General features: G+C 34.6%; 1 protein-coding gene across 8 annotated transcripts in view; it reads right to left on the minus strand.

Moving 5' to 3' along the window:
• The window catches only part of NCOA1 (nuclear receptor coactivator 1), a 261,529-nt gene that overhangs the window by 108,514 nt on the left and 135,631 nt on the right, over nucleotides 1-17,384 (minus strand). For all 8 annotated transcript variants that reach the window (XM_079940466.1, XM_079940461.1, XM_079940462.1 and 5 more), the window contains one exon: nucleotides 9,581-9,737. The gene's annotated coding sequence lies outside the window, so the exon portion shown is untranslated. The remainder of the gene's footprint in view (nucleotides 1-9,580; nucleotides 9,738-17,384) is intronic.

Genomic DNA, 17,384 nt, shown 5'->3' on the forward strand with positions numbered 1-17,384 from the left:
ATTTTAAGTAAAGTAGTTAGGAAGGGCCTCACTGACAAGGTGAGACATGAGCAAAGACTTGAAGGAGGTGAGGGAGAGAGAATGACATCTGGAAGAAGAGTGCTCCTGGCAGAGGAAGGGCCATACACTTTAGCTTTACTCTGAGTGAATTAGCCAATCACTGGAGGATTAAGAACAGAAGAATGACAAGGTCTGATTTTCATTCTAAGGCTTCCTCCATGAACGATAAGCACAATCTTTCTGATCTCAGTAATTTGGCATCTAAATAAGTTTCCAGCTGCCAAATGGACATTTCCATTTGGATATCCCACGTCACCTCAAATTCAACACGTATAAAACATGATGGGGTTTTAAGTTCCAGACTTCTATTACTGACACATAAATGAGATGAACTGCACTATGGATTAATGTCATCATAGAAAAACATTTATTAAACCTCTTGTCAGGGGGAGAGGAAGGCTCTATATGACAAGGAAAATAATTACAATTTAAGGTGGACAGCCTCAAAGCAAAGGTCAATATGCCAGACTTGCCACCACAACAAAAAAGATGTTGAAAGACCCGACAATGGCTTTGTTAGCATCCATTCTCAAATACAGAACTAGAAAAATCAGCTAAGTGATATATTACTATAATGAGTAAGACTGCTACTTTCTTCTCCTATGGAGAGTCATAGAAACATAAACGAGATTAACCAGATACCACAGAAGTAAAGATGCCACTTAATTTTGTTTTTACTTAGAAATAAAATATAAATATATTTCAAAGTTTATTAAAACAAAAAATGAAATTATGTGATAAATTCATAATAATAAAGAAGCATCAATGCTAAATTTTTCAACAAAAGTAGAAATAAAAGAGAGAAGAAAATGATGAACAGGAAAGAAAATGAAAGATAAGACTTTAGAGTTCGCTAAAATCCAAAAGAAGTGTTAACTAACTCCTACTTAATGCTCAGCTTTACTTAGCTGCCAGTCTTCCCTGCCTCCTAAGACATTAGGTTATACCTATCTAAGAATTTACCCATCTGAATTCTATTGGCTCTCAAAATACTGCTGGGCATATATTTCTTATGATAATATGCTATAAAATTATAATTCTCTTATTTGTCTCCTCTTCTAGATTGTGAACTCAAAAACAGTTACTAGATCTCCTCATTGTATATCCAATATGTAACATAATGTCTAAAAGATACAGAAGCTAAAATAGGTGATAAATTAAGTGATTAAGTTATTTTACTAATATGACATTTAAATTTTTTAAATAATATTTAAGATTTTTTATAATTAAATATTTTCTGGAATCTTTCATAATGTTTTGGAATTCTTTTCTATAATTGAGAAATTGAGCTTTCTTGAAATCCTTGTTCTCCTGTTTTCAATGGAAAAAAAAAAAAAAACAACCACCTTCTTGGTCTAGAAATTTGAGAACATCTCTTCTAATTCTGAAAAGGTTAAGATCTATTTTGGAGAAACCTCCTACTATATTTCACAGTACGATAGAGACACAAAAATATGTTGCATTTACACAACTGTAAACATAAGCAATACAATCTCACAGTTTGGATAATTTTGAGCAACAAATAAATCTGGATTTCAAATGAGATTCCCCAGACTATGCTAAGTCAGACTACTGGCTGGAGACTGACATCTGCTAAATTTATCTGAAATTCTGGGGTTGAGGAGACATCACACAACAATTCAACAGCAATTCAATATCTGGCTTACCAAAGTAAGAGCCAATAGTAAGAAGCTATGAGAAAGTCACCAACAATTTGCTGATGATATGATTCTGGTATTACCTGCTTTCTATTTACAAAACACAATAAACAGATAGTGGAATGCAAAACCTCTGATGAGTGAAAACTTTTACAGCTATTCTATTTGTGGAATGGCTTTATATTTGGCAGTAAGGGAACTTAAACAAGGTTCATTAAGAAAAGAAATGTTGGTTTCAGGAAGCCAATTTACATATCACCTTTAAAAAAAAGAGGTTAGGTTTCTAAGTAAAAGTATGCTGTTGATTTAAAAAGAGTTGCTAAGTTATACACAATCTCATGCACTCTCTAGAGAGCAGTTTTTGGAACTAGAAACCACATCTACCTCTGTTCAAATGGACCAGACTAAACCAAATAGGTTGGGCTGAAGAAATAGGTCAGTGCTTTATATTTCAGTTGAATTATAGATTTCTACATAAGAAATTTGTCACTCACCTCCCAGATTTAGCTGAGGACTGCATCATTTGAAAAATAAGTAACAATTAGTTAATAAACAACTCTAATAATATACTTGAAAATGCTAGCAAGCAATTAGCACAGAGAAGCACAGACATGAGAGGGACACTCTGAGAGTTAAACCTCCCCAAGTTGATAATATCACACAGGAAAAATCGTGACAAATAAAGAGCTCCTGCACTGGGTAACTGCCATAAAGGATGTTTCTCAGACTGGAGTCCGACACCTAGGGTTCTCTAAAAAAAAGTTTTCAATTTTGTCTTTTCACTTCAGTGACAGTTGAATTCTTTCTCATGTGATAAGAAAGGATGGGGACTTTCGGATTTCTATTGCCCTTTTTATGGTTAAATAATTTCCCATTGTTTGGATATACCACATTTTGTTTATGTATTCATCAAATGATGGCCACTTAGGTTTCCCATTACTGGGGCTATTTAACAACAATGCTGCTATGAACATTTATGTGCAAATTTTTGTGTGAACCTGTTTTCAATTCTCTTGGGTATGAAACTACTAGGTCATATTGTAACTCTCTAAATTTTTGAGGAATTGCCAAACTGTCTTCCACAGTGGCTGTACCATCTTAAATTCTCACCATCAAATGTACAAGTGTTCCAATTTTTCCACATCCAAAAATTGGTATTTTCTGTTTTTTATTGGTAAGTCATAAGAGTTCTTTATATTCATGTCTAGATCCTTATCAGATATATGATTTGCAAATATTTTCTCCCATTCTGTGGATTATCTTTTCACTTTCTTTATAGTAACTTCTGATGAACAAGAGTTCTTAATTTTGATGAAATCCAACTTATCTACTATTTCTTCTTTGTTTAGTAAGTACAACATCTGGGCTTCTTAAGACAGTTTCTACTGACTGCTATCTTTCCTGTGTATGGGCCATACTTTTTTGGTTTCTTTGTATGCCTCCAATTTTTTTGTTAAAAAACATATTTTATTTTTTAAAATATTTTATTTTATTATCTTTTATTTATTTTTGGCTGCGCTGGGTCTTCATTGCTGCGCGTGGGCTTTCTCTAGTTGCGGTGAGCGGGGACTACTCTTCATTGTGGTGCATGGGCTCTTCACTGTGGTGGCTTATCTTGTTGCGGAGCACGGGCTCTAGGCGTGTGGGCCCCAGTAGTTGTGGCACACGGGCTCAGCAGTTGTGTCGCATGGGCTTAGTTGCTCCGCAGCATGTGAAATCTTCCCAGACCAGGGCTCGAACCCATGTCCCCTGCATTGGCAGGTGGATTCTTAACCACTGCACCACCAGGGAAGCCCAAAAAACAGATATTTTAAAGCTAATGACTGAACAAGGATTTCCTTAAACATCTGGAAACAAAAATTCTCTCTGAACCCACAAAGCAGGAACCAAAACTCAGATCATGGTTATCCCTGGCCCAGAGAAGAGTCCCTGCCACATAAGCCTCTACAATAAACATGCCCATATCTTAACTGTTATGGCCAGGAATAAAAAGCAAAGGCAAAGAAACAGATTGAAAGCAATGAGTTCTTAAAAACAGACGTCATTTTATCTTATTTCATTGATTCTATAAAATATGAGATTTTTTAAAAGTGCTTTTTGTAAAAGAAAATCCTGTGCAAACTCTTTTAAATTTATTACACTAATAATAAAGACATTATCAAGGACTTGGCAACTTAGCTTCTAAAAGTATATAATATTTGAAACAATGTATTTAATAAATTTATGTTTACTACTAAAAGTTTATTCTACAGATCAAGAGACAATGCTTCCTTTTTCTGCATTATTTTTTTCTAAATGGAAAGAATAATTTGGAAAAAGGGTTAAAAAGTATTCTTTCTTTTCTATTAGCAAATATATAGGAAGAAGAAGAAAACCAAATAAGTTTTAAACCCCCAAGTTTAAATTCCTCATATTGACTTTATTTAAAATTTAATTTTTTAAGGTAAGAAATACACATATATGCATTGGCCTTGTTAAAATACTCCTATTTAGGAAAAACAGTCAGCATATGAAACATGTTTATGGCAGCTATTGTATTAAAACAGTTTGGCAAAAATATCCTCAACATTTCCTTATAAATCTACAAAGCTAGATGATTCCAGTTATTTTAAAATGACATTGGGTAATTGTAGATATACTGTACATGTCTTCCAAAAATCAGTTCTACATTGTTCTAACGTGAAAAATATGTTGGTATTAAAAAAAAGATTAAAATCAGTCTTCCTGACTATAGCTATCTTTAACTATAAACAACAAAATAAGTATTTGATATTTACTTGCATGTTCACAGAGAAGAGTTTATAGTAATCTAGCAAAAAGGTAACAGCCTTAAAAAAAGAAAATGATGGTCATAGAGACAAAAATTAAGTGACAAAAATGTCAATCTCTGTCTTTTTCCACGAACTTCACCCTCTTTCACAGATTCAGATACTAATGAGCAGAGAAACAGCTAAAGCGGGGGCCAGACGAGACTGAAGATCAACATTAGACATAGATAATCCACAGATGATTATCCAAAACCAAATAACCACATTTACTATATAAAATTACTCCAATATCTAAAATAAAGAATTAAGCCCCTGATCAGAAGTGGTTCAATTTCTCTCGAACATTTCAGAAACTCACTTTAAAATACAGAGTTAAATGTACATATATAAACCAACAAAAGAAAAAAAAATCATATTGAAATTTGATTTCTAAAGTTATAAGGTGGCAGTAATACCAAAATAATAGAGCTGCATGGGTCAGAATAATCTGCCAAAATAATGGAGTTGTGTTTTGAGGGCATTAGCAAATGATCGAGTCAAGTTAAACCTTCAGTTAATTTCAGGATCATCTCCCCAGCAGGAGGGGAAGGGACATAAATTAAATCACAATACAACTCTAGCTACAATCTTCATTGCTCACATTTATAGAAAGGAGATGCATTTTTAAAAGCCCAGCTTTAAACCTAAGTCATCTTACTTGATTCATTTATATTTGGTAAAAACTTTATTGATACCCATTGAAAAAATGAAAAAAAAAAAAATTCCCAAGCATCTCAGGTGAATAGCTGGTTAAACAGCATCAGTATCTCCTCAATAAAATACTAATTTATCTAGCTATACCCCTTCCAGTGTAATACCCAACTAAAGACTAACTCTAAACAAGTGAAACTTAAATTTCACTTTCCAGTGTTCTCAATAAAATAATAACTATGAAAATCATGCTTATAAATTTTAAACTGGAGACTCAGACTTATAAAATTTCAGAAGAGGGACCCTAACAATTGTCATCTCATACAGTGCTTCTCAACTTTCTGACTATAGACTACTTAGCACATACAAAATGCCTGTCCTGCCTATTTCCACTTTTACAGTATAAAGTTAGTAGTAAAAAAGAATTTGAGAGGAACAAAATAATAAAAAGGTTCACAGAAAAACGTAGGCCCATTAATATGTATTCAATTAAAGGATATGACAATGTAATAATATATATTGTGTGTTTATGTATCTCACATATATGAACTCATTGATTCCTCACAACTGCCCTATGAAGTGTGTATTATTATTATCTCCACTTTACAGAATCACTGACTGAGTTCAATGGTTTTATCTTACTAATAGAGAACCTATGGGCTGATGGTGACAACAATGATGATGACTAACACTTTTATAGGATTTACTATGTGCCATTCTAAGCATCTAACATAGTATTTACTTATAAACCTTACTAATTCATGTACTCATAAGATATGAGGTATGTAGTATTATAATCCATTTTAGAGATGAGGAAACCAAGGCACAGAGAGGTTACTTAATCTGCCCAACATCATAAGTAGCAGAGGTAGAAATCAAATTACCAATTCTTAGGTAATTTGGTTCCAGAATCTGGCTATGTTTTAACTTATATAACTAACCTATATAACCTAACCTTACATACTGATGAGTAGAAAAGTCAACAACAGATTCTAAATTTTGCTTTTACCTAATGCTTCTTCCTTAGGAAAGTCTTCAGAAAAGTTGACATTAAGTTATACCACATCTAAAAATACTGGGTGGTTATTTACAAAGTTCTCAAACACATGAACAGAGAATCTTTCTAACTCTTCATCCAAACATCACATAGCAATAAATAAAATTAATCATATACCTAATCCTGACTTATCTTCTATGGTCATTACAAATAAAACCAATTATTTCTTATAAGATGTGATTCACCTTAAAATGTAAATGTACTATTCCTTCAAAATCTAAAGTTCTGCCTTTAATTTGTCCAAAAGTTTATAAATCTTGGATTCTAAGATTATATGTATACATATGCACACATACATAAAATTGTTTTAACAGACTTTCTCCTGAAAAAAATCTTCATGGGCTTCATTCTACCGGATAAGATTCTCAGTAACAAAACCATGAATCTCCAAAGTCCCATATCATAGTCTCTTTAGAAAGGAACATAGATGGAGACAGACAAGCTCAAAATGAGTGCCACTGTACAAAACAGCTGGCCTATACTTTTTCAAAATGTCAATATCATGGAAGACAAAGAAAAGGTGTAAACTATTCCAGGTTAAAGGAACCAAAGAGATGTGACAATTATGCAATGTATGATTCTGGATTAGACAACTGACTAAACTGTAATATAGACCATATATTAGATAATAATAATGAAAATGTTAAGTTTCCTGAATTTGATTATTATATTGTGGTTAAGTAGGAGACATTAGGAGTAAAAGATCATAAATGTCTACGACTTACTCTCAACTGTGATTCATCATCATCATAGTGGTGATGGAGGGGGAGGGGCAGGAGAAGTAGTAGTAAATACATACAGAGAGAGAGAAAGCAAATGTAACAAAATGTTTACAACTGGTGAAACTGGGCAATGGGCACATAGGTGTGCAATCTACAAATCTTGCAGCTATTTGGTATGTTTAAAGTTGGTCTGAATAAATGTTAAGGAGAAATATAAAAGATAAAAACTTTCATTGTGACATGAAGAAAACATGACTTTCTCACAGTCACTCACTGAACAATGAGTTAAAGAAAAAGACACCCAGCCCAGAGTTCAATCACTAGATTATTCTATTTTCTCTCCCTTTCTCTTTCATAAAGTCGAGGTATGAACATTTCTGTCTAAAAACTCTTAAAGAGAGGACTCTCCTACATGACTAAAATTTCTCTTAATTATAATATATCCTACTCTGCAAAACTTTTTTCTTAATAATCAGAATGCTTATTAACTTCTCTCTCCTTATTGAGAATCAACAGTCTGATTTCAAACAACAGAAAATTTCAGTTAATAAATACAATGTATCACCAGTTAATAAAAGCCATAAATCTGGAACATGTTCGTTCCGGAAACCAATGAGGTTTTAAAGAGAGAGGTAGTAGGATCAAATGAGTATCTTCTCAAATCATGCTGCACCACCAGTCCTTGCTTTAAAGTTCTCTGCCAATTCATAGTCTTGCCTCCGTCTCCCAAATTCATTATTTATTCCAAACACAGGCATTGGTTGTCAGCCAACCAAATTTAATTGCCTTTAACTTCTATGATTGCTAAACCCCACCCTCCAAATTGACAGCGATCACTCCAGGGTGACAACTGTCTCCTCCTTTAAAAGTGGGTGGGTGGGCTTCCCTGGTAGCTCAGTGGTTAAGAATCCGCCTGCCAATGCAGGGCACAGGGGTTCGAGCCCTGGTCCGGGAAGATCCCACATGCTGTGGAGCAACTAAGCCCGTGTGCCACAACTACTAAGCCTGCACTCTAGAGCCTGCAAGCCACAGCTACTGGGCCCACGTGCCACAGCTACTGAAGCCTGCATATATATTCTAAAGCCCGTGCTCTGCAACGAAGAGTAGCCCCCACTTGCTGCAAGTAGAGAAAGCCTGGGCGCAGCAACGAAGACCCAACACAGCTAAAAATAAATAAATATATAAATTTATTTTTTTTTAAAAGTGGGTGGGTGTGCAATGAGTCAGAGATGAGGGGGGTTTACTGGGATACTGATATTGTTCTACTTCTTAACCTGGATGGCATTTACACAAATACATTCAGTACATGATAACTCAAGAGTTATACCCTTAGGGCTTCCCTGGTGGCACAGTGGTTAAGAATCTGCCTGCTAATACAGGGGACACGGGTTCGAGCCCTGGTCTGGGAAGATCCCACATGCCGTGGAGCAACTAAGCCCATGTGCCACAACTACTGAGCCTGCACTCTAGAGCATGCGAGCCACAACTATTGAGCCCTTGTGCCACAACTACTGAAGCCCACACACCTAGAGCCAGTGCTCCACAACAAGAGAAGCCACCGCGATGAGAAGCACGTGCACCATAACAAAGAGTAGTCCCCGCTCCCTGCAACTAGAGAAAGCCTGCACGCAGCAACGAAGACCCAACGCAGCCAAAAATAAAATTAAAAGAGTTATACCCTTAAAATTTATGATTTTTATTTATATATGTTATAATTCAATTAAAACTTCCTGCTGGAAGTCTTCCCCTTACTTGGTTTACCAGTTTCTGATTACTCTTCAACTTTCTAGTCTCGGCTTGGTACATGTTTATTTTTCTCACTATAGGTTGCTATGACCATTGTCATATTCATGGATACACTAGTTCTATTCCTTCAGTTAGCTCACAAACTCTTAGAAAACAACAATTTAAAACTGCTCAAATGTACAGAATGGACGCTAGATGTAAACAGATTTAATGACTGGATTATAATAGAAATGGAGATATGGGGATATATGTATATGTACAGTTGAATCACTCTGTTATAAAGCAGAAACTAACACACCATTGTAAAGCAATTATACTGCAATAAAGATGTTAAAAAAAAAATGTATAGACCAAATCTGGGGATGGTTCAGTATAGTTTTTCCCCTGCCATTTAAAAAAATTTTTATATTGGAATATAGTTGATTTACAATGTTGTGTTAGTTTTAGGTGTACAGCAATCAGTTATACATGTACATATATACATTCTTTTTTTTTTTTTTAGATTCTTTTCCCATATAGGCCATTACAGAGTATCGAGTAGAGTTCTCTGTGCAATACAGCAGGTTCTTATTAGTTATCTATTTTATATATAGTAGTGTGTGCTGCCATTTTTAATTCAGTAAGGACTGGAGGGTTTCATAGTAAGATACTGATCTGAACCAGTATTAATTTCAATGTGCATTACAGTGGTTTACAAAGTATCATCTATAACTTTTCTAACATTTTCATTTAGGAATGTCAGCACATATTTTAGAATAACCTTGAAGCTTCTCAGATCAAAGACATATTTCCATAAAAAATAAGAGTCAACAAGTAATCATTTTCACACCATACTTTTGCAGAAACAAAGCTCTTTAAAAACAGAGCTACAATTCCTACCTGGGAGACTTCTTTGTTCATAGTGAGTCCTCAGAACATATATGGTCAAATCTGGTGCTCCAGAGGGTAGCTTCCAATGGAATGGGGGAAAGGTATTTTCCAGAGATGGCTCGAGTCTCTTCACTCTTACCTCTTCTAAGGCCAATTATGCAAACAACTAAAACAAAGGAGAAGAAAAAAATAAAAGCAGAAGGGAGGTTAGACTGTCATTTTATTCTCTAAGAAATAATAAAGGTCAGAAATGCTCGGTTAAAAAAAAGAAAATACAACTTTTCAGGCCAAATGGAAAAACACTTCCAAAAGACAATGGATGAAGATCTGATTTTACAACTGAAGTCCTTCTGGTACCTGAATATATATTCTTATTTAAGACTGCTGCTTGAGTAATACATAATTGCATTCTGCCATTAATCTCCTGACAGGTCCATTTATATGTCTTTTAAAATTTTTTTCTGGCTGCATTTGTATGTTTATCTTTCTTTTTACCTATAAATTCTGATTTTTAATGTTTTCAGTTTGCACTTAATTCCTTCTTTCATTTCTGTAATACTTCTATGTATTAAAGTTACTATGATACTTAACTTTCAAAATTTTTATTGTAAAAGTTTACAAAAATTTTATATTCCTAATACCTAAAAATAAAATTCATTGAGCTCTGGTTCCAGTAAAGATGAACTATCTTGTATTGGACTAACTTGCCCACAGATAACGATGATTAACGCTGGACAAAATAAAAATTACTCAAAGACACTGAAAAGTGACTAAAAGCAGGCAGAAACATAGGGAATTTGATCACTGCAAGAAAGGAATCATACTGAATAAGATCTATACTTATAAGACTTTCCCTTAAGAGAACTCTTCCCAGTATACCCCTTAAGTACTACTGGGAGGCTAGACCTAAGGGAGAAAACCACTGTCTCACTGGCTTGAGGCATTAGAGAATGTAGTTCAGAGCTGACAGAATGCTAGATAATAGGAGGAGAAAATCATGGTAGGAAGGGCAGTACAGTAAGGGGGTGGGGGACCTTAATTCTGTATGCAGATTTTCCTCAAATCCTTGGTTGATCCAAATACCCCTATATAACCATACCACAAATGAGATTCCCTTTTGCTGTTTATAATCATACACTCCTCACTCCCTTTTTCTTAACTCCTAGCAACTACTTATCTGCCCTCTATTTTTATAATTTTGTCACTTTGAGAATATTACAAAGATTGAATCGAATAGTATGGAAACATTTTGTACCGGCTTTTTTCACTCAGTCTAATGCCCTTGAGATCCATCCAACATGTTGCATATACAAATAGTTTGTTGCTTTTTATTGCTCCATGGTTTGAAGGTACCATAGTTTCTTTTTCACCATTCCCTGTTGAAGTACGTTTGGGTTGTTTTCAATTTGGGGTTATTATGAATAAAGCTGCTATAAATATTTGTGTACAGGTTTCTGTGTGAATATAAGTTTTCACGTCTCTAGGATAAACACCCAGAAATGGGGACTTCCCTGGTGGTCCAGTGGTAAAGAACCCCCCTTCTTATTCAGGGAACACGGATTTGATCCTTAGTCAGGGAACTAAGATCCCACATGCTGCGGGGCAACTACAAGTTGCACCGCAACTACTGAGCCTGCGCGCTCTGGAGCCCGAGTGCCACAACTAGAAAGCCTGTGTGCCACAACTAAGACCCGATGCAACCAAATAAATAAGTAAATAAACAGACACCCATAAATGCAACTGGATTGTACAGTAAGTGTATATTTACCAGCCAGTAATTTAGTTGTCTACTAGAACAAAAATCAATACTCTTCAGAAAAAGATAATCCACAATATTATCTACAATACCCAGTATACAATAAAAAATTACTAAACATGCAAAGAAGCTAGAAATTGTAACTCAAAATCAGGAAAAAAAAGGGGGGGGTCAATAGAAACCATAAGATGATTAGTTGAAATTAACTGATAATGATGTTAAAGCAGTTATTATGAGTATGATCAGGATGTTATAATAATAAGTGAACAGATGAGAAATACTTGTAGCAAATGGATACTATAAAATAGAAGTAAATGAAAATTCAAGAACTAGTTCAACATGGAAATTTTAAAATTCACTGGACAAGCTTAATAGAAGATTTGAGATGGCACAAAAACAAGTCGGTGAACTTGAAGTCAAAACAATACCCAATATGAAGACTGGACAACTGAAAAAAATTAAAATCAAAAGTTGACTTTTTGAAAAGATAAAAAAATTATTAATACTTGAGCAAGAATGATCAAGAAAAATGAAAGACAACACAAAGTACCAATGTCAGAAATGGACAGCTATCACTTCATGTCCTACAAATATAATGTTCTAAACCACATAATGCAAATCAATTCAGTAACTGCAATGAAGTGAAAAATTCCTTGAAAAATATAAATTATTAAAACCACAAAAATGAACAGAATGTTATCTACTAAAGAAATTAATTTGTAATTAAAACAAAACAATACTCCAGGCCTAGATGGCTTCACTGGTGGGTTCTATGAAACATTTAAAGAAGTAATAATAATAATTGTGCACACTTTCCAGAAAATAAAAGGCAGATACACCCCAATTGTTTTACTAGGCCAGCAAAACCCTAATACCAAACTTGCCAAAGATATTACTAGAAAAGAAAATCAGTTTCATGAATGTAGACACAAAATAGCAAATTAAATCCAGCAATATATAAGGATGATATGCCATTAACAGAATAAAAAGCATATAAATATCTCAATAGGTACAGAAAAACATCTGACAAAATTCAGCACCCATTCATGATAAAATTCTCAGCAAGCTAAAAATTAAAGGTAACTCCTTCAATCTGATAAGGAGGATCCATGAAAAACCTACAGCTAGTATTCAGTACAACGGTGAAATATTGGGAGTTCTCCTAATATTGGGAACAAGGCAAGAATGTTCACTCTAACCACTTCTCTTCATTATTGTAATAGACGTACTGGAGGTCCTAATCAGTGCAATAAGTCAAGAAAAACAAATAGAAGGAAGCTTAGAAAGGAAGAACTAAAATTGTCTTTATTCAATTAAAAAATGTCGGTACATAAATCTAAGGAATCTGAAAAATGATTACTAGAATAAGTGATTTGACAAAGCTGTAAGACACAAGGTAAGTATACAAAAATCAATTGTGTTTCTATATAACCACAGTAAACAACTGGAAGTGCAAAACAATTTATAATAGCATCAAAAAACATAAAATACTTAGGAATTAATTTAACAAAATATAGGTAAGACCTATACATTTAAAATTATAAAATTTCTGAAATTACAAAAGACCAAAAAAAAGAGTGACTGAATATTTTCATGGGTTCACTGAGACTCAATAGCATTAAGATGTAAATTCTCCCCCAAATTAATTCATATAATACTCAAAAATAAAATTAGTGGTTTACTTTTTACATATCTAGTGCATTTTACAATCAATGAATATAAATCTTTTTTATTTTATTTTATAATATATTTATAATGTGGGTTTTCTGATGCTTGTTTTAGGCTTTTCCTTTTTAAATAAAGACTACGTTTTCTCTACATCATGATTCCCCCCAATGCTGAATTCCACATTAAAGTGGCATGTCTATCTAATGTTAGAAAATTGGATGATCCTATGACCTGGATCCAAAAGTGCTTACCTATTATAGTCCCTCTAAATTAAACAGAGTGCTTTTTGTATTTTCAAGATTTTCTTTCCCTTTTTCCTTGATTTAAACCCACAATTCAAAAACTCAAAAAAACTTGGACTAGTTCTTCATAATGACATAGTTTAAACTATTAAAGAAAGGAATTTATAGTTAGGTTAGCCCAACTTACATTATATTTAGTTGGGTTGTTCTCACTGTATAATATCTAGTTTATTTGCATTTGTAATCAACTTAAGTCCCCAAGACATTTCTTGGGTGATAAGATACCTCCTAATTAATACTTTGTGTTCTTTCATCTGTGAAGCACTGTGTCTTTGAATTTGTTCCTAGGTAAATTTGCTTAAGAATTGGTAAGTAGTAACTGACTATGGCAAAGATGGCATTGTTCATTTAGTCAACCACAAACCCAGGTTCTGTCATTTTCTGACTTTCAAGGAAGAGCACTACTCAAAAATCATTTGTGTAGTTAAGGCTACAGGTATAATCTTTGTGAAATAATGCCACTCTCTTCTATAAAACCTAAGAGTTTTTACAGGTACTTTTTCAAAGTCAGGCAGTAACTGAAGCCAGATGGATCCTGCTAATGATTTAGGGGGTCCTGATGATTCAAGGCCAAACGGGAATACAGGAATGATGCTGAGGGGGAGGCTGAAAATAGTCACTCAGGGACTGCATGAAGACAGAAAAGCACAAGATAAATCCGTAGTCCAAAAAGATATGTAGACAACGAAAAGTGAAAAATATGGGGCTTCCCTGGTGGTGCAGTGGTTGAGAGTCTGCCTGCCAATACAGGGGACATGGGTTCGTGCCCCGGTCCGGGAAGATCCCACATGCTGCAGAGCGGCTGGGCCCGTGAGCCATGCCCGTGAGCCATGCCCGTGAGCCATGGCCGCTGAGCCTGCACGCCCGGAACCTCTGCTCCGCAGCGGGAGAGGCCACAACAGTGAGAGGCCCGCGTACCGCAAAAAAAAAAAATTTTTTTAATTAAAAAAAAATATGGAAATCAAGAGACAGGTGATACACAGAGAACCAAAGAAGACAGGAGGAATACGAAGAAATAGGGAGAAAAAGAGAGCAGTGCTGATGATCTGATGTTTGGCATTATGAGATCAGTAAGCTCACTATTCTTAAAATATATCTCCTAGTATTTATTATGTATTATCTGTGCTATCCAGAGCTCAGTATTTTAAGTCTTTTCTCACACCCCCTCACCTCCAGGAACCCAAAGCAGGAGACCTGATATGGATGGTACAAACTCCTAGGAGATCCTCATGCCTGGAGGCTTCCCATTACTTGTTCCAATTCTCTCCTCATGGGTAAGGCCTTTCTGTCTTCATTATCTGCTTCCAGTTCTGGCACAAATGCTGGCTAATGCAGCACCTCAATTCCTTTAATTTAATTTATTAAATTATTCAGTTTATTAACCTCTTATATTCAATCTGATTTAAGAACCAGACGAGGAAGCAAGGTGAAAGAAGAGTACCTATAGCACTTAACACATAGAAAGAGTAATAAAGGAAATCTATCAAACATTCCTCCTTTGTTATTTTGGAGTTAGGCAGAGGTACAGGGTCAGAATTTTAAAATATATAGAGAAACAGAACAAAGGAGTATCTATGGATCTACTACCAATAAGTGTAACAGTAAACATTTTTGATATATTTATTTTCTTTTTAAAGAAATGAAGTATTACCAAAAATCAAAAGGCCCCACACTCACACAAAGCCCACTCTTTTCACTCTGATGCCTTTTGAAAGAGATAACCATCATCATGAATTTAGTATATATCCTCTGGTCAATTTTTTTATATCCATCCATAAACAATGTACACTGATGTTTTATGCTTTAAAATATACATGTTTAAACTGTACATATTCTGCATTTTGCTGATTTCATGCATTATATTGTTTTGGAGCTCTATCCCTGCTGAGGTGTGTGTGTGTTTCATTCATATGTACATGTGAATATACCACATCTCAGCCCAGTCATTCATGTATTTAAGTTGTCTAAATTTTCATTATTATAAATAATGCCTCAATGAGTGTTCTTGTACATGGCTTCTCTTTCGTATTTTCATATGCACATGTGCAAGAACTTCTAATGGTAATATCCAGAAGTGGAATTTCTGAGTTGTAGTATTTGCATATCTTCTGCTCTACTCACCATTTGTCAAATTGATTGCCCAAATGATTGTTTCACATTCCCACTAGCAGTGTGTAAGAGAACCATTTGCACCCATATTCTTTCCAACACTTGATATTGTCAGACTTTATTTTTTAACCAGTCTAACAGATGAAAATGGGATCTCATTTCAATTTGCATTTCCCTGAATATTATAGAGACTGAGCATCACAGCTGGCTATTTGGATATCCTATTATTTCAACTGGTGTTAGTCTCTTTTCATCCATTATACTGGGTACTCAATAGGTACTTTGTCTCAGTTCTGGGAAATTTTCTTGGATTATACTATTTATTCTTTTCTTTCCCTTCATTTATTCTGTTCTCTCTTTGGAACTCCTAATAATAGGAAGTTGACCCTCCTGGACCCTTCTTTTTATTTTCTTTTATAATCTGTTTATCATTTCTTTGCCTCTTTGCTTTACTTTCTAAAAAATTTTCCTCAACTCATTACCCAAACCTCTATTGAGTTTTTTTTTCTGCTATATATTCTTAATTTATAAGAATTCTTCATTCTCCGAATGTTCTTTCTAAAATACCCTATTTCTGCTTTACAGATGTAGCATCCCAACTTTCTGCAGCTGTTTTATACACACACATATGATATGTATGTATGTGTATATATGGTATATGCATATATGTACATCTATATACAGCTGGATGTGTACATATATGTATGTGTGCATATACATAAAATTTTCTCGGCTGCATAGTCTATTTTCTCCAAGTTGTTTGTATTTTCTATTTGTTTATTTTCATTCCTGCTAGTCACAGTAGATGCTTTCCTTAGATGCCTGATGGTATTTATTTAGTTGTTTGGATATAAAAAGTTTACTGAAAGCTCTAATCATGTACATGGGGCTACTGACTGTGACGTTCACTATACGGCAATCTGGCCAGGCCCTCTGTTAGGGCACAAATACTGATATGAGAAACCTGGTTCCCATTATCTACCACTTATTTACTTATTAGTTCAATACCTGTATACATATAAAGTAGTTTCAGAATTGTTAACCTGTACCCCTGTAAGAAACAATTTTACCAACTAAAGTACAGTTCCTTTTTGACTTTAGGTTTTTCTTCTTGGGATGGTCAGATTCTTCACAGAAGATTCTTCCTGTTTCCTGCCTGGAGGATAAAGGACTCAGTTTGGGAAGCCAGTAATGGAGATGAGAGCAAGAGTTCTCAGCATTCAAAATGCCAATGCTCATCTAATCCCCCTCCCCCTTCAGTGTGCCTGGTGTTCACTAGTCCTCTGTTTTAAGCTAGAGAATAAACTTCAAGGCTCCCATCTGTCAAGATGGGAGCAGTGCAGTAGTACAGTGGCAAAGAATAGACGAGACCCAGGCATTTGTTTCTTAGTTTTTAAATAATCCTCCTTATTTTAATCCCCTTCCCTTCTTCGCCTCCACTTCCAGAAGTACACAATACTACCACTGCCTGGGCCCTTTGAAGAGTCACCAGTACAAATTCAATTGGTCCTTAGCTTTCTCCACTTAAAACATAGTTTTCTTAGGTTTAATAAGATTGTTCACTATTCTAGCTGTTTTCCAGCCTCGAAAATTTTGCTGTATTTTCTCCCATTTCCCTACATCTCTTGATTTATGACTAAAAACAACAACAACCCTTGTTGACCTTATTTTGGTTGTTGTTCAACTAAACTATGGTTTGGGGTGGGAACAATATTAAATGTGTGCTCAACCTATTAATTTCTTTGGAATCAAATACTATGATACTATTTTTAATATTTTATTTATTTTTAATCTTCCTGTTATTTTGTAATCTTTTTAAGGTTTTGTTTCAAGTATGTTATTAACGCCTTAATCTTTTTGAGAATTTTAAAATCCACCATCCTGACATCCTCAAGAACCAATTAGCAATTGAAATTACTCAATAATATCAAGAATTATCTGCCAGAAACAGAATTAACGATAGGCAGCAAGTCCTATG

The sequence above is a fragment of the Stenella coeruleoalba genome (genome assembly GCF_951394435.1).
Source record: "Stenella coeruleoalba genome assembly, chromosome: 13".
Taxonomy (NCBI): domain Eukaryota; kingdom Metazoa; phylum Chordata; class Mammalia; order Artiodactyla; family Delphinidae; genus Stenella; species Stenella coeruleoalba.